We start from the raw sequence: 21,129 nt of genomic DNA on the forward strand, positions 1-21,129 counted from the left end.
CAATGGTCGGGAAGATGATTTCTGTCCATCGTGTCTAGTTTTGTCCCGGCTTATTGTCCACAGGCAAAAGAAACAAAGGCCACATTTGCCCCAAGGTTCCTTGGGAGCTATCCAAGCTTTTAGCTACTCTTCCTCACTGCCACATACAATTGATATGACCTGTACCGGCATTAAGCTCCTATCTTATAACAGAGTCCATATTTCCTTTCCAAGACTAAATCCAGGCTTATCAGAACATATTTTTAAAACCTCTTTCATAATACACAACACAATCTGAGATAGCGGCACAGAGTGGCTTTGCACTCCAGGACAGGTGCCTCATGCCAAAAAGGGCAGTGCCTTCCTGGGTCCCGTTTTTTTCCAGACCCATGTTGACGCTCTTCCTTCTTCCTCGAGGAGGCTTATTGATAAGCCAGATGTCAACAAATACGCTACACTCTTTATCCTTCAATCTGTTTGGCATTTCAGAAATGCTTAGAGTTAAGCACATTTTTCAGGAAACTACTTTGTGATTGCCTGGGGACAGAAGGGTGAAGGGGGACACCTAGCCACATACCTGTTTGAAGCAGATACCCCACAAGCCACCTCACAGTGCTCAGACTCCAACTGGCTCCTCGCTTTCAGCGGGAAGACTGATGCATAGGGTTCCATAAAAATTAAAAGCCTGGGAAAAGCACAGGCCCCAGAGTCCAAACCCAGCAATTGAATGATGGTCGCTTCTGGACGTCAGAACGGGTGCTTTTTCTCGCCCTGCTCCTGGGGATAAAAGTGAAGTCTAAACGTCTTTACAGCAGTGACTAATTTCCCATCTGAAGGCCTCCAGCTTTTCGCAGAGCTAATTACAGGAGTAGTAAATGAAGGGTCTCTAGAAGTGAGAGCTGACAGGACAGGAAAAAGGAAACGTAAAAACCAAATCCCCAAGCGTTGCTGGATTGCCAAACAGGAGGGTCTTTCTGGGACTGTGAGATAGGCCAGCCCACCCCCAGCCATCCTTCAGACTCATTTTTTTTCCTTCTCCCTGACTCATCGAGTTCCTTCAGGAACGCCTGGTGAGAAAGGGATTATGAAGCAGGCAAGGGAGCCAGCCTTTTTTGGCAGCACAGATGACACACTTTGATTTCAGATGCTGAAGATCTCCAAGAACAGACTCCGAGTGCTGACGTTCTAGGCTGAAGTCCAGCAGAAGTACATGAGATGGCTGGCAGTGTCAGCCAGAGACTCGAGGACTTTCCTGGGGCTACACCTCTGCCGAAGTCTGAAGATGTGGGGACAGGTTTGCCTTCTGAAACGTGCGAATGTCACCAGCTGGGAGTGGCAGATGCCAAGAGCCAGCCTGAAAACAAATCTCCATCTGGCAATGGGCTAGGCTTCCTGGGACACAGATTAGAATGCTTTGTAACGAAGCGGAAGCAGGAGTTTAGATTTGCACACATTGTTCCGGTCTTTGGGTCATTTCCTGCCTTTAGAATTCATTTCCTTTCCAGGTCCAACAAAAGCTTGATGAAGGGCAAGAAAGAAGTTGTGGGAGTTTGCCCTTGCTTGGGTGCGTGCAGGGACAGCGCTGCCTCTCTGCCTAAGGTCTGCATCCTTCTGTGCTCCTGTCTGCTCACACTGACCAAGGGTGGAGGAAGCCTAGGAAGGGAGTTAACCCCAGGCTGAGTCTCATGAACCCACTTGTTCCTAGAAACCAGACAGGGAGGTGGGCAAAAAATAAGGTTTGATGGAAAAGCACCCACACTCCCTTCAAGGACATAACACACACACACAGAGAGAGAGAGAGAGAGACAGAGACAGAGACAGAGACTGGCGGGGGCGGGGGGAGGGGGGAGGTGTAAAGTACGTGCCACAGCCCGGTTCCTGACCCTTCCTGAGTCACCAGCAGGCCATCCAGGTACACTGGACAGTGAGGTTTGCTACACAATGACTCGCTTTGTTTCTTTGCCACTCGTTTCTGTTTCGCATTTTGTTCCAACAAGGATTTAAGGCAGCAATAATAGCTTTTCTGGCAGCATTTTTTAGGCTTGTTTTGAGCACTTTGAAACTGACACGAATCCTTTCTGGGAAATGTTTCTGCAGCTCCCAGCATGCCCTGAACGCACTGCAATCCTGCTGTGCGCACCAACCTTCAGCACCGCCCCACCCCTCACCCCCAGTCCAGGGTGGACCTTCTGGCCCCAAAGACTAAAGGAAGCAGACAAAACTCAACATCCCTTTCATTTCTCCAAAAGTTTTGGCTCTTGACCAGTGGTTCTCCATTTTCCTCGTGCTGCCGCCCTTTAATGCAGTTCCTCGTGTTGTGGTGACCCCCAACCATAAAATTATTATCTTCAGGACTGTAATTTTGCTGCTTTTATGAATCATAATGTAAATCTCTGTGTTTTCCAGTGGTTTTAGGTGACCCCTGTGAAAGGGTAGTTTGATCTCAAAAGTGGGGTTGTGACCCACAAGTTGAGAACCCTTGCTCTAGAGTGTGAGACCTACAAAAACTAACTCATGCCGCTCTGGTCAGGATGAGCCCATGTGTCCAAACCATGTGTCTCTCTGGGCTGTAAGCTCATACATAGATCACGGGCTGTAATTTTGCCATCCACCTGAGCACAGCAGCCTATCAGCAAGCCCCTTACAGAGGAGGGGGAGATTTGGTGACCAGATGTTATCATGCCACAAACAAAATCTGTTAATTCCCATAGTTTAAACAGTCTGTTCTCAAGACCACCGTCGCCACCACCAGTAAGGGCTGGCAGGGAGGGTTTTCTTCCTTGGGCTGTCGGTTCCATTCAGGAACCAACGCAGCTGGCTTTCCGAATAGCCCCACCTCATGAGGTGTCCAGAGAGATAGCCTTCTGTGACCTTCACTGTGATTGTCCCTGGGAGCATTTAGGAAGCTCCCAGAGAAGTTAGTAACCAGGAAAAAAACTTGTTCTGTATCAGGTCAGGAGCCCAGGTTGGGAAGTGACAAGAGGTCTCTTCTGGCGGCCAGGAAGACATCAATCCTCCACACAGAAAGACAGTCCCACACAAGCCCAGTTGTGTGTGGGTGCCAGAAGGCATGAAGGCGGAATGCCGGCTACTGGAGACTGGGGAAAGCAGGAGGGCGAGGGATGGGGAAAAGCGGACCAATGGATAGTGGTGTCAGCTAGACGGGGGAAATGAGCTCGGGAGGTTCTAGCACACTGCACTGTGTTTATATCTGTGTGACGGTATACTGTGTAGTCCCCACAGGCTGGGGAAAATGCCTTTAAATGCTTGTGGGAAAATAATGCTGAATGCTTGCGGAGAAAGGCATGCCAGCACCGATTTGAACATATTTACACAAAGAGTACGTACAGTGAAAGATCACATGGCACCCATAAATATGTACAAGTTTATGTTCAATTAAGATAAATTCAAGAATTTGTTTCTAAAAAGTCTCCCTGACTCCCAGTTTCCCCTCTAAGAGAGCTCTTACAGACATAGACACTGGGTCCATAGGGCTAGGCTGTTTAAACTTTAGAGCATCTAGGTGGGGAGGGCCCCAGCAGCTGACGCTAGTGTAGCTGTGCCTGTGCTTTGGAGAACTGTGCTGTACGTCACAGGCTCATGTCACGTCCACACGGATGGAGTGGTAACATGACACCAGGATTCTAGGCCAGGCTTTGGTACTTTGTGAGACTTCCCACAAATCATTTCCCAAAACTGAAGGCCCCAGGACTAACTAAAGACTTTCGGAAGCCTCGCATTGACCATGGCCCCAAACTATAGGGGCAACCCTATAGTTCAGAAGGACCAGAACTCGAAACCACAGAAGCCCAGAATCTAGGACTCTGGAAACCAAAGATCATGGAATTCAAGAACTAGAGCACCATGAACATTGGTTTTGTTGTTGTTGTTGGTTTTTATTGTTTTTGACCTTCAGCTGTTTCTAAGCAGGAAAAATAGAAAAGAAAGGAGACAGTTAAGAGTCCCCGGTTCTGTAAGAAAGCAAGCTGAGCAAGCCAGAGAAAGCAAGCTCTCTGCATCAGCTCCTGCCTCCACATTCTGGCCCTGAGTGAGTTCCTGTCCTGACTTCCTTCACTGACAGCAATGTGGAAACATAAGCCAAATAAACCTTTCCCTTCCAAGTTGCTCTGGTCATGGTGTTTCGTCACAGCAATGGTAATCCTAACGAGGCCAACTCCCAAGTATGAACTGTTGTGCGACTGCTTCTTCCAGGGCTGGGAGGAAGTTCCTGACTCCCAGCACCTCCAGCCACTGTCTTCAAACGGGTCTTGGAGAACTCATGGTATCCCCGGAGGTTTCTATAGCTTTAGAATTCTCAAATGTGTGAGAGACGTTTTTTGCCCTTGATGACGTGAACACACACCAACAAGGATGACCTTCAGACACTCTCAACCCTGGGGTAGACCTTCAGAAAGCTTCCCTCTGCTAGTGCCTTTCTAGAGTAGAGTCACAACCCCCCCACCCCCCAATTAAAACTCAACTTCCTAATAATAGTGATTATCCTGGGACGGTGGGCACCCCCTAGTGGGAGGAAGGAACATGAAAGACGAACCATTTTGATGGTGTTTTCCGTAACCTGTCCACCCCCAACTTCCTGGCCCTCAGCTGATTTCCCCTTCCAGCCTTCTCGTGGTTCTTAGAATGATTCATTCTTCCCACGATGACTGGGCCTTTCGCTTCCTAAAGCACTCCCTGTCTTTTCAGATATAATGAACTAAAATTAAGCAGAAGGCCACGCAGAGCCCTAGTTAAAACTCCCTATGGTGAGAGCCTGCAGCCCTGCCTTAGCCTTATAAGGCGAGCTGAAGAGCCCTGGCTGCTCAGGGAAGAACAATAGAGGAGACGTTAGAAGGTTATTTTTGGAAGCGAGGAGGATGAGGAGCATCCATTTCCCAGATTTATACTAAATGTTCTGCTGTGTCCTGCCTCTTGCTGAGGCCAAATGAATGCCCAACATCTACCCATCCTCAAGAAACATACGAAACCTATCCCAATGAGAGACCACCCATTCACAGACACTGTACAGATGTGGGGCATGCTGAACATCTGAGCACCTCTCGCCACTCTTTAAGACCACCATCAAGGCCTCTATGACAGATGAGCCAACAGAGCATTTTTAAACTACCTGCAGTACATTTAAGCTTCAGGATCTTATGCACTTCTAACTTAGTCTGTATTCAAACAAGGTCTAATAAAAGAGGGAGAGGGCCTGGAAGGGTAGCTCAATAATAGAGGGCTTGCCCAGTGTATCCAAAGCCCTATTTTAATCCCATCATCAGAAAAGAGAGATGGGGGAGTCAGGGAGAGTTACCACATTTGCATTTGTGCATTAATAATCCCTTTGGGCACCTGGCAGTGGCAAGCATGCCCAAGAGGCAGAGGCAAGTGGATTTCTGAGTTCGAGGCCAGCTTGGTCTACACAGAGAATCCCTGTCTCAAAATACAAAAACAGAAAATGATGGAACTTGATAGGCTAGGCTAGGGTCAGATAGTAGAGAAGGAGGATTCTCCCTTTTCATTGGACTATGGGAGGAGGATAGGGGTACAAGAGAAAGGGAGAGTAGGACCAGTAGGAGATGAGGGAGTGAGCTACAACATAGATACAAAGTGAATAACTAATAATAATAATAATAATAATAATAAAATAAAAAATTTCAAAAAAGAAAAAAGAATCCTTTTGGGCATGCATGAAACTTAATAAGGTCTTTTCGTTATTTAACATGAGTCTTTTTTGTTTTTCATTAAGTGCATTTATTCATCATAGTACAGTGTTATATAAAGACTTTTCAAGCAAATACACATTTATTTAACAGCAGGTTTCCCTACTGCCCCTCCCTTAGACCTCCCCTTCCTGTCAGTTTCCCTTCTTTGCCTAGACAGCTTTGCTTCTATGTCCATGTCATAGCTATATCTGTGATTTTATGTTTCTAAATAAAAATGTAGGACTGACAAATGAAGCAAAATAGAACATTCATCTTTCTGAGACTGGCTGAATTTGCTTGATATGATTCTCTCCAAATGTATCCATTTCCTTGAAAACAAGATAACTTTGTTCTTTGTGGATGAAATAACTTTTACTTAGTATGTGTGCAATTTCTTTATCCATTCCTCTGTTGTTGGCCACGTAGGCTGGGTCTGTAAATTAGCTATTGTTAATAATCGGTACATAAACACTGATGTGCAAGTGCCTTTCACAGCCCTTTCTTAAATTCCATATTTGATAGCTTGTTCTGGCCAAGGCTCAGCCAATCTCATCCCACAGACCCAGCGGCTGTCCCTGGGGTACATTACAGTTTTGTAGCATACGCCTCCACAGAGAGCTTGGTGACTGTGCTTTCACTCCGTCCTACATTTGGGTCATCATTTCAGGGCCAGCTGATAAGTACCCTGCCGCCCAGCCCACAATGTGGCCAGTACTCACTCCACAATGGCTCCGTCTCATCGTTGGCTTCATGGCTTGGACACTCTAATCCACAAAGGCTTTCAGTGTTGAGCCTTTTCATCTTCTCTTTCAGAACCACTCAGTGCTACTCATATTTCTGACAACCAAGAACTCTGGAAGAATTTCTGCCCTCAGGCACTCTCATTTTTGTGTCCAGATTGGCACCCTTCCACAGTCACCAGAAACATCAGAGAAAGAAGCTGTCTGTGGAAGGCTACAGACAGATTGGACACAAGTTCGCTGGACATCTGATAGAAAGGTCAAGATGGCCCAAGTTTGGTCAGCCTCTCAGGCTCTACAGGAAAAAAAAATCTGGCATTTCTTCTTGTATAATGTGGACTTGAATTAAAGGCATTTTTTGGTCTGCTGGGCCTTTGACCTTTACTCTGAATGGAACAGAAGTCATTGGGCAGGGCCAGGCTCTCTGTTGGCAAGGAGGGCAATTTTTAGTCCTGCCCCTTCAACATAAGACAGAAACACTGAGATGAGTTTGACTGAGGGATGAGGCACTCTGTCAGGGTACAGGATGTTTCGAAGTAGCATTAACTGGCCCCGCCTTCATCAGGAGGGGTGGCAATGTGTGTTTAGAAAAAGAAAATACCTGGTGAGGAAACGCTTTGTGTGTCTGGAAAAGAATAGGCCCTAATTCTGACAATGAATTTTCCTTCTCATGTCTTGATTTCAGGAAAATAAAAACCAAATCACAAATCTAAAGATGAGGACGCATTCACCTGGGAAGACATGGGACTAAATGAGCTATTATAGTTTAAACGGGTCACAAGAAATGAGCACTTCCAACTCTAAAAGCATTTGTTTTCTGCAAGTCACCTGGATGAGAAGAGATGGTGATGAGAAGGCTACACACCCACCCACCCACCCCGCCCACACACACACACACACAATGACAACAACTGGTACAAGCTAAGATGCGTTCACCTGGATTGTGTGGAATGAGCTGGATTCTTACCACTGAAGGCTCTCCAAGGAAAAGCCGAATGTTAACCACCAGTTACGGAAAGTTGGGGTGACTAACCACAGGCTAGTAAGGCCAGCTCTAAGCCAAAGCAAGCAGAACCACCGGTACGCAGTGTGGGAGCTGTTCCAAGAGGACAGGCCCCTGAGTCATGCCCCCAGAAAACCCTCGTGAGAGAATCTCCAAGGCAGATCTGTGGACAAGAGCACAGGCCAAGCCACCTGCTGGTACCTATAGCAAGTCAGACACACATAATTTACTGATGGCCCCAAGGGAATGGAGCTGTGTGCCAGCTAGACCCTCCAAGGAAAGGGTATGTTGCTGTTGGATGATATCCAAACAAACCAAATACCGACTTGAACTGGGGCCAGAGAGGCAGGGTGTGGATCACCTTGAGAAGCTGGGTGAGGGCCACTAGCTCTACACCCAAGCAAGAGACAAAGGGGTGCTGGTGTATCTATACGAGTGGGCGTGAACATTCCACACCTAGGTGTCTCTGGAAGAAGCTTCAGCAAATATGACTTGCAAGTCATTCTTGCTATCCTAAAACCTTTTTACCACCTGAGGTTTCTTTGTTTTCTTTCTTATTTTTATTATTTGTTGTTGTTATTTTAAAGCCACAATATGAAGCTAAGGGTGAAGCTAGGCACTGGATGAGATGGTCAAGGTTGCAATACATACTCAAGGAGACAGTGAAGGTCATCGGGATGTCACTTTGGACTTGAAGACCTAGCTATGGCCTTAAGGTTGTCACCAACATCATCTTGATTACAGGAAGGCTATAAGTCACTCTGTAGCATCTTCTCTAGACCTTGTTTTCATTTCTGTCCTTCTCCTGCACTTACTCCCAGTGGTGTGCTAGAGCCAGATGATACCAACTTCCAATTCCATGTTCAATAACCTTGGGTTGGGGTCATCAGATGTCTCAGCGGGTAAGGTCACTAGCCTGACAATCTGACCCACATGGTGGAAAAAGAGAACCAATTTCTACAAGTTAGCCTTTAGCCTCTGTGTGTGTGTGTGTGTGTCTGTGTGTCTGTGTGTGTGTGTGTGTGTGTGTGCGCGCGCGAGTGCGTCTGTGTAAAAAAGCCCTCAGAAAAAAAAGCTTCAACCAGGCATAGTGGGAGGACTCATGCAATGGAAATTGGCAAATGCTGCAAACCAAGGATTTTTTTTTTCTAGATAGCCTGTTATTAAGCATCTGCCAGTACACCGTGCCTTAGAGAGAGGTTTTGTCTGACAGAGGGGGTAGTGAGCGAGGAGGAGGAGGAGGAGGATTGGAGAGTGGGTTGAAGAACCCCAGAGCTCACAGGGAGAGATGGTTTGCCAGGATTGGTCTTGCTCCCTTCCTGTAAGCCTCTCCCCAACTCTAGCTTTGGATCTAATATTTAAGCGTTGTTTAACGAGAGCTTGCTCTGTGTTTCCATGATGTGTAGGCAGTAAGTTCTTCAGGCTTGACGTGTTTGAGGTTCATGGTGCAGAGCATAATAGCCCAAATACACCCTATGCATACTCTGCCTCCTGGATTACTCTACCCTGTACCCAGCGTGTCTCTTACAGATTTGAAGTATATTCCCTTCAATCTCACAGTAAGACACTGTGTCTCTCATCTGATATGTGTTCCTCTTCACATTTGGGTTTAACAGATTGTCTCTTTTGAAAATGTCCCTGAGGCAGATCTATTACTCCCTCTGCAAAAGAGTTGTTTAGCTTCAAGGTTTGTATTCGGTTTTGCCTCTCACAATCAACCCTCCCTTCTGTCACCTTGCAGAGTTTAAATCCTACCTAAGTCCTATTGAGAGGTGGTCACTCAATAGGAGAGTGGGCCAGGAGTAGAGCCTGAACCAAACAGCCAAATCCATGCATCAGGTAGGACTCAACACTCTTTCAAGAACTGGAAGTCAAAGGCTGTCCTCACCCAAGTCGAAGGCAAGCCTGAGATGCTGACAGCCATGTATTTGAAGATCCCAGAAAAAAAGAATGTAGCATTTAAGGAGAGGAAGAAAGAGAGAAAAGAAGCTAGAGCAAGAATATTTTATGAATTGGTCATGGCTCCCAGCTAACCTAACTGAATCACTGAGCTCTGGGTTTAATGAGAGATCCTGTCTGGAGGAGGGTGATTGAGAAAGGGACCGGGCATCAACTTCTGGCCTCCAAATTCAGGCACATGTGCACACATATACACAAGTACATACATATATCATACACATACATACTATACATTCACACACACACATATATATTTAATATGTTTCAACCCATTTTAGTTGTTATCCTACTTAGTACTCAAATTACTTGGTCTTTGGCCAATGGAATAATAGTGACATTGGTTTCTGAAATTTGCAACCCTAATAGTGTTTTGTTTTGTTTTGTTTTGTCTTTCCTTTCTGGTATAATGAACTATTCTAAAGGTTTCTGTGGTGATGAGAATTCTCCCCATCTGTGCCATATAACACTGTAGCCACCAACTATATGTGGCTATTCAATTCTGGACATGAGGCTAGGGCAGCTGGGTAGCTGAATTTTAACTGTAATTAAATTTGGATTAATTTTACTTTAAATAGACACTTGTGGCTAGTTGCTTTCCATATAGAAAAGCCTAGTCCTTCTTGAGCAACAAATACACATTTAGATACAGAGAAACCGGATTTGTCTACTATGGAATCCAGTCCTTACTAGAATAGTGCAAGGTCTGACTTCCTCTAATCCCAGAGACTTTTGTAAAATACTGGTTTCTGGGCCTCTCCCCCAGTTGTGTATGCCACAGTGTTCAGAAATATGCCTTATTATTGCCTCATGATTCTGATGAGCAGCAAAGTTTGGGAAACACTCCCTTGTCTTACATGGCTGGAATGCAAAGTCTGTGTTGCAGCTACGTCTCTTTGAAAAGCATCCCAGTGAGCCAAGAGTACAACATGGCCAGTAGTAGGACTTGGAGGAGCAAAGGCCCCTGTCAGTTATGGAATCAAGAGTGACAGGCACTTGCAGAGACTTGCCTTTCTCCAGTCTCCACTCATGCCTCTGGTTCTCCTTCACCCATAGTTAAAACAAGCCCAAGGAGACTGGGGAGATGGCTCAGCTGATACAGTGCTTGCCCCACAAACATGAGAACCTGAGCCCAACCCTCCGGTACATGTGAACGGTAGGGCATGGTGGCGCCTGCCTATGGTCCCTGTTGTGTGGGGTGGAGTAAGGAGATGGACACCGGTGGATTCCTAAGGCTTGCGGGCTAGCCAGCCTTGCTGAATCAGCAAGCCCAGATCTCTGAGAGACCCGTACTGACCAGGCAGGGGAGATGCCAAACACAAAGGTGGCTTTCCCAAGGTAAGGAAATTACTTTCAGCATAGCATGCAACATGAGATTCGTGTTAGCATCCATGTCTCCTCCCTCTCCCAGTGTCAGGGGACAGGATAAAATAGCCCCATTACAGCTGCAGATCCCCAGTCTTTCATTGTGGTCTGCAAGCGAACTCACTCAATTTTTCTCTAAACAGGGACATTGTCTTTATTGTACTTTGCAAAACAAACGAACAACTCCCTCTCTCAGATCCAGGATGCTAACTCCAGCTTCTAGGTTGCTTGATACGCAAATATCCCCACAGGGCACTGTTGCTGGCCCACCAGCCTCGGATGAACAGACACTACAGTATCCCCAAGGAAAGCCTTCCGTTCCCTTGCAGCTGTGATGGCTTTGGCCTCTCCAGTAAGATAACAGCGTATCATTTGCAGTCTCTGTAGTCAGATGACCCGGGCTCCTGTCTCAGGTGTAATACTTACTAGCCGTGCGTCTTTGGGAAAACTATATAACCTATCTGTGCTTTGATTTCATCAACTACAAAATGTGAATGGTCCCTACCTACAGCAGCACCTTCGAGTTATTATCAGGAGTGTCTGAGATGAAACACAGGAAGTAGTAAGTCTTCACTAAACTCGAATTATTAAAGGTGCCATTACCGTCTAATATCACTGGAGGTTTTTCGTGGCCTTTCCTGCTAGCTCATGTAGAGCCCTAAATCACACCAGCTCCTTCCAGTTAAAATCCCAGTGGTATGGACTGTGCCCCCCTCCCACTGCAGCCTGGGAGCCAGCCTTCTGCATTCCAGGATGGGCCAGCTTTGGCTCACATGCCAATCCATCTTCAGTTTATTGGAGGGGGGAGGGTGTTGTTCTGTTTTCTTGAAGTAGGCCCCAAGCTGGCCTTGAACTCTGTATGTAACTGAGGATGATCTTGAACTTCTCATCCTCCTGCCTCCGCCTCCCTAGTGCTGGAATGACAGGTGTATGTCGCTATAACCAGTTTATACAGTACTGGGAATTGAACCCAGAACTTCATGCATGCTAGGCCAGCACCCTACCTATTAAGCTACATCCTCAATACTGCAGTGTATTTTTTAAAAAAAGACTTTTTTTTCCAGAACATAATTCGATTTTATTATTTATAAATCATCTCTGCATTACTTTAATGCTATAATGCAAGAGCTGCATACCTAGACAGTGTACCATTTTCCCTTAAAAAAAAATTGTGGGTCTGGCAGAGTGCTTTCCTAGCTTGCTCAAATGCAACACCAGTACCCGTAAACCAGATGTGGTGGACAAGCAGAAGCAGGAAGTCAGAAGTTTAAGGTTATCCTTGGCTACACACTGAGTCTGAAGCCAGCCTAGACTACATGACACCATGTCTCAAAAAGACAAAGAAGATTAAAAAAAAAAAAAAGAAAGAAAAAGAAAAATTTGTTAACCCCTTCTCTATTCCATTCTGTATTGTAGCCACACCCAACAACCTTTAGAGCTGGCTATCACTCACTCAGGAGACCACATCGTTTTTTCATAAGTTAAATTATCCCAAAACATTGATTAGTAAGGCATTAATTTAACCTTCTATAGACACCGCTTTATATTATTCTGACCCGACCTGGAAACAGCCCATCAATATCTCAGTCTATTCAATGAACAAAATGTTAGTATTAGACTAAAAGTAGGATGCTTTATTTTATTTTGAGGGAAATGTTCTCATTCTGACAGATTTTTATATTGGGGAGTACACTAAAAATAAATTAGCCTTTCAAATAGGAGTGAACACAGATAGAATTATCACTTTCATTTTTCTCCAAAAATATCCTTGACACATTAATAACCCCCTAGTGGAGACAGACATGAGGTGACTAATGTGGCGGCCGGGGTTTGAATGATTTATTATCTATCCCTTTAGTCCTGAGTGTCACAACTGAGTCCCGAGACGTGTGAAGTCATTGCTGTAGCTGAATGTGCAGTGACCGCCGCTAGGCACTCGCTGACGAGATTGCGGATACCCACAGAGAACTTGCAACTTCATGAAAGACTCTCAGAACAGGCAGTCAGAATGTGACTGGAGAGGCCAAGTGCTAACCAAACGACAGATGTTTTTATCATGGTTGGAGCCTTCTGAGAGACAACCCCACACCCGAAATCAAAAAGTGAGACAGCAAAAAGGGATTTTTTTTTTTTTTTGACAAGGTCTCTCTATGTAGCCCTGGCCGTCCTGGAACTCATGCTTCTGCCTCCCAAGTGCTAGGCTGAAGGTATGGGCCACACCCAGCTCCAGAGAGGTAGTATTTAATAAGCACTGCTTGTTATTGGGTAAACCACGTAGTATTTTAGAAATTATGAAGAGAAATGCTTTTGATCTCTTTTGTTCGTGCCTCCATCTTAGTCCAAACACCTATAAATGTTCACATGTGGGTTTCTTGTCAATGAACGTTTATATTGCGGGTGGGAACAGGGCTTTGAGCAGGGGATGTTAGGCATTGCTGTTAGGTATAAAATAAAAAGCGCTTTCCAGCCCTGCTTACACATGTGTGTCTCTTCTTTGTTGTTGCTGTTGCTACAAAGGAATATAGGAAGCCGACTAGCTTTATTCTAACACAACAGCAGCAGCAGCTCAAGGAAGAAATTGCTGCCCCAGCACTGCAAAAAATAACTAGATTAACTAATTAGTTAATGAATTAAATAATGAGGCTTGGTTTGAGGACATGACTTAGCAGGTAAGACAACTCTGTGAACAAGCATGAGTACTTGAGTTAGGATTCCCATAATCCCCAGTAGAAGTTGGTCATGGTCCCAAGTGCTTGTGACCTCACTAATGTAGTGGGGGAGGGTGGTGATAGGAAGATGGTTGGGGTTGCTGGCTGCAAACTCAGCCTCAGACTCATTAAGAGACCTTGTCCCCAGGGACTAAGACAGGAAGTAACAGAACATGATGCCTGACATTCCTCTGCTCTCTGTGTGCCCACACAGGCACATATACCCACAGGTATATGCACACACACACACACACACACACACACACACACACACACACGTGCACACACACACACACACACGTGCACACACACAGACGCACATTAAATAAATATTAAAAAATAACATTAGAAAGGGCTCATTTGGCTCACAGTTATGAAGGTTAGAGGAAAGGGCATCGGTTAGGCCTCTGTCAAGGGCATAAAGGAAAGCTTCTTCAAGGGCATAAGGCATAAAGCTTCACAGCAGCACAAGGACCTTACAGGAGGAAGAAATAAGCTCATATCTCCAAGCTGAAAGTTTGGAAGGATTCTAATGGTCTGGCTTGCTCCTGAACATATCTCTCAAAAGATATGCTCAAGAATCTCAGGAGATTTACTTTAACCTCTTTAAGGGTCAGGGCCCCACCCCAGCTGAGGTCAATCCAGTCAGACCTCATCTTTCGGAGGCCCCGCCATCTTCCAGCTGGACCAAGCTTCCATTCCATACACAAACTACAGAACTTGGGATAGTTGCTCTGTTTTATTTTGTCTTATTTTGTTGAACATTATATTTTGCACCCTGCCTGTCAAAGATGTAGATTTAATTAACCTGAGTTGAGGGGGGGTCCTTATCTTAGGGTTTTGAGGGGGGGTGGATGGGTGTTTGTTTGAGACAAGGTTCCCCTACACAGCCCAGGTCAGCCTTGATCTCTCCTTCCTCCTGCCTCCATTGCTTGAGTGTTAAGATTAACAGGCATGCACTGCCACTCCTGGCTTGATTTAGGCATTATGTTAAGTTCTATGGATGACTCCATGCCTGGTACTGGTCAAAAGCACATTTGGTCTCAGGAGGCCACGGGCACTGGGGGGAAAGGGAAACTATGACTGTTTTTCTGTAAAGCGGACGTGTTGCCAAACTGCCTCCTAAATATTTACATTTATATCCATAGATGAGTGCCGTTCTCAGCCTTGGTCGAAGAAGCCTAACTGGTCAGAGTGTGGAGAACATGTGACTGTTGAGGGCTCAGGCCCAGCTGGGCCCCCTACATCAATCCCACCAGCCCCAAGGCCCAGGGAACATCACACAAAAGCAGGGAGAAAGAAAGCAGAGCCAGAGGATGGAGAGGCATGCTGGGAACGCTGTCTCCTAGTCATTGTACCACCGCCTCACGGCAACTATGGTTAATGCACATGACCTGCCCACGATCAAGCCATGAAGGTCAGTCGCCATTCCAGCAGGCACTAACTGGACTCAGGGTAGGGGATGCGTTAAGGGACATAATGGGGATAGCAGGGACTGGGACAGGGGAGCTGGCATGGACATGATCAAGATAAAACCCATGCAGGTATGAAATTGTCCAACAATAAGTAAGAGATGCTCTAAGAAAGTCCCCAGCAGATTCTGTGTACAAAAGTTGAGACCCATTGATGTAGCCCAGTGGTTCTCAACCTTCCTAACCTGTGATCCTTTACTATAGTTCCTCTTGTTGTGGTGACCCCCAACCATAAAAGTATTTTCATTGCTGCTTCATAACTTAAATCATAATGTAAATATCTTTATTTTCTAATGATCTTAGGTGACACCTGTGAAAAGGTTGTTCAACCCCACACACACACAGCCGGGACCCATGGGTTGAGAACAGCTGGTGTACCCCAACTTTTTACCTACACACGTGTGCTTCAAGCTTGCTGCCTTTCCACAGCCAAATGCTTCCCACAGCACTCCTCCTCCTCCAGCAGCACCGAAGGCCTTTTGGTTCTCCTCTGTGGTTCTAGGGCTTGAGTCCAGGGCCTCTCTCATGCAGGTGAGGGCATAGCCAACCAGGCTATGTCCCCAGTCAGTGAAGGTCCTCTGTGAGAAGGGAGATCTTGAGAACCCTCTTTGGATAAGGGGATCGCAGAGGGGGAAAGGTCCCCCGGGTTCAGAGGACAAGGGTCTACCACTCCATGGATGCAGCTACCACTCCGTGGATGCAGGGTATGGTGTAACCCTTTCATCGCCACTACACCTTCCACCTAGTAGCATCCAAACATTCGGGACAGAGTTCTGGCCATCCTGCCCTCGGTTTAATATTCAACAGGTCGGCCAAAATTACTGAGAATTCTCCTGAGAGGGGACTTCAAAACTAAGGAGTTGGCAAACGCCTCCCCCACCCCCTTCTCTTGTGCTATTGCAGTTTAAAATGCTTCTGTGTCGTCTCTCCCTTTGGGGACTTCCTCTGGAGCTGAAGATTAATCATCATGCACATATTCAATACTTTGAAGGTTCTAGACTGAAGGGGAATTTGTTTAAGTAATGCTCTTTACTGTAGTTTAAATGAGTAATAACAAACAGCTGTTGTGACTTGACCGGCATTCAAGTTCTACTGTGTGCTTTTAGGATACCGAATCATATTTAATTTTTCCTTGTGATTTATGTGTGGTTGCCGGAACCTCTGGTTTCCCATAAATCTCCGGATATAGCGTATCAACCATCACTCAGTCTTGTTTGCCCTCCCTCCAAGACCCAAAGGCAGTTCTGGGAAACGACAGATTCAAACATCTCTCTCGCGCGGAATGTTTGTTCGACCGAGATGTTATTTGGATTTTTTAAATAGACCGAATGCCTGGGGTGATCTGAAAGGAAACTCTGAAGCATCTGATGTTGCCTAATAAATAGGGCAAGTTATGCTTGCTCAGGCACAATCCTGGGGACAAGCAAAGTCGTCCCCCTTGGCTTGAAGGTCAAAATGTCTTGGCTTCATTTGTCATATTCTTTCTTTCTGGGTTCCTTCTGGGTCCTCTCATGTTTCTAAACAATAGACTGATGGTTGATAAGTCCTGTTATTAAGCTTTCCTTATTCAGACTGGTTTGTGGTTTCTCTCTCCTGCTCTGACTCACACTGCTACAGACTTTTGTTAGGTCTTGAATTCCCTAAGAGCCGAAGTCAGGCCTCAGCACTTGAGCCAAGGCAGCCAGGCACATAACTTGGAAAAGTAGATATCAAGTGGGAGAAACCAGCTGATGAGTGAGTCCTGGCATGCTATAGTCTAGGCCCTGTTATCCTTCCATTCTTCTGTTCCTCCATTCCTTCCTTCTTTTTTTTCTCTCCTTCCTTCTTCAGAGAGCAATCTTGACTCTCCCTGAAACTCTAGCAGTTGCTCAATTAGGATTTAGTCAAAGCCTGAACTAGTTCTTGTTTCTTAGAACCCATTCCTTAACGTAACCTAATAAAACATCTGAGGATGGCTGAGAATGTAGCTCCGTGGTGTATTTACAGCCTAACGTACTGTGTAAGGCTCTGGGTTCGATTCCAGATGCCCTTCCCATCACAGAAAAAAAAAAAAAAAGAATTGGGGGGGCAATATAGCCGGTGTTATACACTTAACATGAACAAGACCTTGGGTTGGATGCCCATGACTGAGGAAGGAAGGAGGGGAAAAGGAAGGGGGGCAGACGTACATCTATGAGTAGACGCCCTGTAGGGTAATGTTCGGATGCCAGGCTTTGAAGGTTCATTTCAGATGCAGCTTCAATGCCAACCCTACTAAGACTCTGCCAGTTTCTTCTCCGTGGCCCAGTATTGTTAGTTGCAAAAACGGACATAATAACAACGGCTACTTACTGAAGTTATAGCATTAAGTAAGATCATACATATAAAGGCCTTAGCTCAAAATCCTCTAGTGTTGATGATGGGGAAAAAAAAAAAAAGTCACTCTCCTTTCCATTATGCTGGAGCTCTTCCTAGTCTAAGGCCCAGAGGATGAAATGAAAACCAAAATCCATTATGCTAATATTTCGCCTAAAGTCACAGGAGCTGAACGCTGCCTTTCTCTGTCCCAAGAGGTGACCAGCAGCCAATGTAAATACCGCTTCGGAAGGAATGTACTAAAAAGCAACGATAGCCATTGGAGAGAGGCTTAAAATAAATATTCAGTTCTGGGGTTTTAACATTTCAAAAGGTGAAAAAAAGATCCTTTAATCCCATGGAAGGAGTATGCTTGATACCCCTTCCATGTCTCAGAAATTGTGCTAGGTAGCAAAAGTACAGAAAATTTTTCTGCTTTCCCTCTGTGCAAGAAGGAAGGACCACATTGCATCATAGGAGAAAGGAGGAAAGGGAAGCCGCTTTCTTGCAGGAGGTAAGCAGCAAGAGCAGGGTGTTGCCTTGCTGGACCCTGGGATGAGTGTTCACTGTGAGCTTGCCTTAGTCGTTGATGCTGCTGTAATAACATGCTCTAAGTGGTTAGGTTAGAAACAACAGAATTCGGCTCACACCATTATGTCAGCCTTAAGTCCATGATCGGCATACAAGCAGGGTCAGGTCCTGGGGACAGCCCTCCTCCACATCACACTCTCCTATGACAGAAGAGATGAGCTCTCCAGAGGCTTTTATACGGTAATAGATCCAACCTCCTGGGAGGTGGCCCATCTCTTAACATCGGTTAGAGGTTGGGTATCAACACGTGTATGGGAGATATGCAATCCAGCCAACCTACCGATGCTGACAATGGCAGTTATCCCTTTTTGAAATCAGCATATAACTGGGCAGTACCTACTTCACTTTATTTCTGATCCTCCCCCAAATGCTGGGAGATAAGAATTCTCATCATAATTTTAAAGATAAAGAAGGTGAGCACTGAGAAATGAAGTGACTTTCAGCCGTGGTCGTGAATCAACATCGCCCGCTTCAGCTCTGCCCTCAGTCTGCTAACTGTTGACTTTGTTCATTTCTTGGAATCCATTTCCTGGTTGTTCACACAAGCACAGAGCCCAAAGAACATTCCTAAGCTGAGCAAACTTGACCTGGATTCCTTCAGAAAACATTAGCTACCCTATAAAGCAGATAGAACGTTTCAGCAGAAATCTAGATATGCTCCCTAAACCCAGTCTACATCCTAATGTATATCTCTAAATTGTTCTAACATAATTATTGCAGCAACGAGAGAAAACGCAAGAAACTGTCCTTGGACTTTATACCAACATGTGAAACTTTTCTACTAACACCAAGCCTCCCACAGAGCAAGCAAGTATCAGATGACAGTTCTTTTCTCCTTTCTCTGCTCCAACAACTTTACATTCCAGAGAGGTAATTCCCGGTTCCGTTCCTAGCACTCCTATCAGCTGGCTCAGAACATGGGCACACACCTGAACTCACATGTACGCCCCCTCCCCCACAGGCATACGGATACACCTAATTTATTTATTGAGCAGAAGGAAGAACTGAGGAGAGAGAGAGAATGACCGACGGGTAGTGTTGGGAGCTATGGGACTGGGATTGGAGAGTAGAGCATGTAAAGTGAGCGCTCGCGGACAGCTCCTTGAACAGCCCAAGAAGTGCACAGCCGTGGAGTGTGGAGGGGGTGGGGCATACATACCATGAAACATCAATTTCTACCCCCATTACCCAGAATGATCCTTTCTGACATTTGAATACTAATTCCTGATCTGGGAAGGGATCATGGCGAGATGAAAAGCTCACTATATGGTGAGCACTTTGTCTTGGAGACAGAAAGTCCTTGCTAAGGAAGAGCCAGCACTTCGCACCGTCTTCTTTACTAACTTTGTGGCTTGGCACGTACATTATGCATGAATAGTCTGTGTCTGTTTGTGTCTGTGTGTGTGTGTGTGTGTGTGCAACAAGATGCCGATGTGTCTGGTGGCAGGTGGGAAAATAGCCCTACCAAAGGTACCAGTTCTTGTTAGTTTTTGTTGCTATGACTAATAGGTTCAGAGGCTTCAGTTCATTGTCAGTTGGGTCTGTTGACCTGGGCCCATGTGTGGGGAAGCAGAGCATCATGGTACCAGTGAGGGACAAAAGAAGCCGGCCTAATGGCAGGTGGGACACACACACACACACACACACAGTGACCTAGTTCCTTCAGCTGGACCCCACCTCCCACTTTACAAATGCCATCCGAATATGACTCCATTAACAGATTGACTCATGAATGATGTCAGAGCCCTCATGATCTAATCACTCATGAGTACCCACCAACTTAAATGCTTTAGGGAGAGAGACAGTTTTAAAATCAAACAATGACAAGGTTCAAAAACCTGGAAACTTGTAATTGCTATATTTGAAGAGAGGAAAAAGAAAATGTTGCCTTCAGATAAGATCATCGTGGGATATCCCTCAGAGAACACTATTGGACATGGAGTTAAGCCAATGGAAATTATTTATTAGCTGGCCATCAACAACACTGGGGGTTCAGGATCCCAGTATGGCCCAGAGCCTTTCTCACAGTAAGCTTTTAAGCACAAAACCCCATATCCTGGGTTGACACACTTCAGTTAACAAGAACAGTTAGCAGGAACAGAACTACATAAGCCAAAAAGCAAGGTTAGTGCGTTCAGAGACTTTCCCAGAACTATGGACTTGGATGGATTAGGTCTTTGTTTTTTGTTTAGACAGGTGGTACTGTCTATGTGCTGAGTTTTGTGGACTGAATGGTACTTCCATCATGGAGTCAGTTGCGCTAAGGTAAGGGGAGCGACTAAGGTCCTGGGGCCCATTACAAAATTAAATTAAGGATCTATCGATAAGGAAGAGTGTCTGGATTATCTTGGTAGACCCTCAAAGCAATCAAAGTGTCCTCATAAGAAAGGAGCTGGGGGTGGGGGAGCAGATATGACGGTGGGTAAAACACCTGCCACGCAGGTCTGACAACCTGGGTTTGATCCCCTGCACTCACAGAAGGGAAGCAAGAGAGGACTGACTCCACAAGGTTATCCTCTGACCTCTGCATACATGCCATGGCACCCATGACCACCCCCTCCTCCACACACACTAATAAAATCAGGAAGGGGCGGTACCAGGTGTGGTGACACAGGCCTGTAATCCCTGCTGCAATCCCAGGAGGATTCCTCCTTTGAGTCCTGCTGCCCAAGACCCTGTCTTAAAACAAATTGCTTTTTTTGTAAAGGAAAAATTCATAGCAATGTCCCTACTGACAGATGTGTTCCATCCAGAACTGATTTCTGGTCTCCAGAAGTATGAGAAAATACATTTAGATGGTTTTAAGCCAGCGAGCTTCTGGTGATTCATTGCAGCAGCCACAGCGGATGATGTTGGAGTTAATTGGCCCTTTAAACAGAGTATGCTGTTCTGGTGAATGAGTGTTCACTGAATTAGCTGTTGAAGAGGCTCAGCAAGCGATGTGGTGATGGACAGGTTACCTGTGGAGGCCTCCAATTTTTACCAGGTTTTTATTTTTATTTTTTGCAAATTTTACTAGTTTTTGTGCAAACCAGGCGCCATGGTCTGGTTTATTCTTTCTTTCTTAACTTTTAAGAAGTCTTTTTCAGCTGGGTGGTGCATGCCTTCAATCCTAGCACTCGGAAGGCAGAGGCAGACAGATCTCTGTGAGTTCCAGGTCATCCTGGTCTACAGAGAGGATTCCAGGACAGCTAGGCCTACACAGAGAAACCCTTCCTCAAAAAAAAAAGTCTGTTTCACACAATATATTTTATCATGTTTTCCTACTCCTCTCAGCCT

This window comes from Meriones unguiculatus, chromosome 1 (genome assembly GCF_030254825.1).
Source record: "Meriones unguiculatus strain TT.TT164.6M chromosome 1, Bangor_MerUng_6.1, whole genome shotgun sequence".
Lineage (NCBI taxonomy): Eukaryota > Metazoa > Chordata > Mammalia > Rodentia > Muridae > Meriones > Meriones unguiculatus.